The sequence below is a fragment of the Mustela nivalis genome (genome assembly GCF_964662115.1).
Source record: "Mustela nivalis genome assembly, chromosome: 7".
Lineage (NCBI taxonomy): Eukaryota > Metazoa > Chordata > Mammalia > Carnivora > Mustelidae > Mustela > Mustela nivalis.
Window position 1 is genome coordinate 142,436,700 of NC_139026.1, and position 1,550 is coordinate 142,438,249.

Consider the following 1,550-nt stretch of genomic DNA (forward strand, 5'->3'; position numbering starts at 1 on the left):
TCCTAGCTCCCCCAGCATTTAAGGTCAGATGCGATTCCAGATAGCAACTGGTGTTTGTCAGTCAGTTGTTCTGAGGGGCCACTGAGAGAACACACTCTGCCTTAGGAAGAAAAGGAATTTACAAAACAAAAGCAAAAGCCACTTAGATAGGAAACTAGCCTGACTGGCCCCAGTCACGCTTAGAGGTTTAAATAGAGCAAGAACAGGGCCAAACCACACCTCGAAACTGCTCCGGACCCTGCCCTGTGCACAGGCTACTCCAACTCGACAAACTCTCTGCCACAGCTGCCCCCAAGGCCACACCACGCTGGGCCTGCCCCCGCCAGGGCGAGGACGGTGCAGCTGCAAGACAGGCTGGGGAAGCAAGTTTCTGGTCATGACCTTAGGGAGGGAGGTGGATGCAGGTGACTCCCTGAACACAGGAAGGGCTCGCTGACCACAGGTGGACCAGGAGTGACAAAGGTTTATTATGCTGAACATAATTATAACACAGCTTCACTGATTTTTAAAATTTATATGGAAATTTTGACCTTGTGGCTAGTATTGGAATTAACTTCAAAGTTCTCAAGCACCATCTTGCAGATGACTTAGAAATATCAGAAACTCACTGCCAGTAACACACTAAGTGACTAATGCGGCCATGGAAAATTTCAGAAGAAATAATCAGAGAGGTTGCGGGGAAAGACACTAAGCTGGGCTCATGCTAACAACTGAACCAGTGTAAGAAGGCACCTGCGTTCCTCCTAGTCCATCATGGAAACACTGGCAAAAGCCACCTGGCTGCAAATAAACAATGATGTTACTGTAAAGCAGAACGATTATATAGGCATTAGAGACGCTGTGAACTGAACACTTGAAGAACATGAAGCTGTCGTCATAAACACAGATGGTCTCAGCAGTTTGTCAACTTCGTGATGGAGCGAAAGCGATGCACAAAGCTGTACTTGGAATTTTGACTGTGAACGTGGATCTTGTCCCAGGCTAGCGACATGTGGTCATATCGGACTTCCGGTAGCTGGGCGGTGAGGGATCAGGAGAGCAGAAGGCCAAGCCCCCTGTGCCATTCTTCACTCACGGGGCCATCCCCAGAATGTGACGCGAGACACAAAGCACCTGATCATCACACAGGCTTCATGTGAGAAGACTCTGCCCACCTGGAGGCTGCCGGGAATGTTAGGACACGTTCAAGGTGGGCCAGGCCAGGCTAGGCCATTGGGCAGGTTAGGTAAATGCATGTACAGCCTGTAGTGGGTTTGCTGGTGCAAACCCGAGTAAGCCGAGGAAGGTCTGTACTTGGCATAAGCAGGGTTAGGTACTTGTGAGCCCCCGGCAGCCTCCACACTCAAGATTTGGTCCGGATGGTCAGGTCCACAGGAAGACCTGCTCGAGTCTCAGGGCTGCTGTTGGTTTTATTCCTGCAAAATACTCAAGTATGCAATTCTTGTACCTTATATTCTTCATCCCAAACTTATTTAATAGAATATGTGCACCTTTATCAGAAAAACCAAGTCTTAATTCCGTTTTACTCAGTAAAATAATAGCACAAAAGA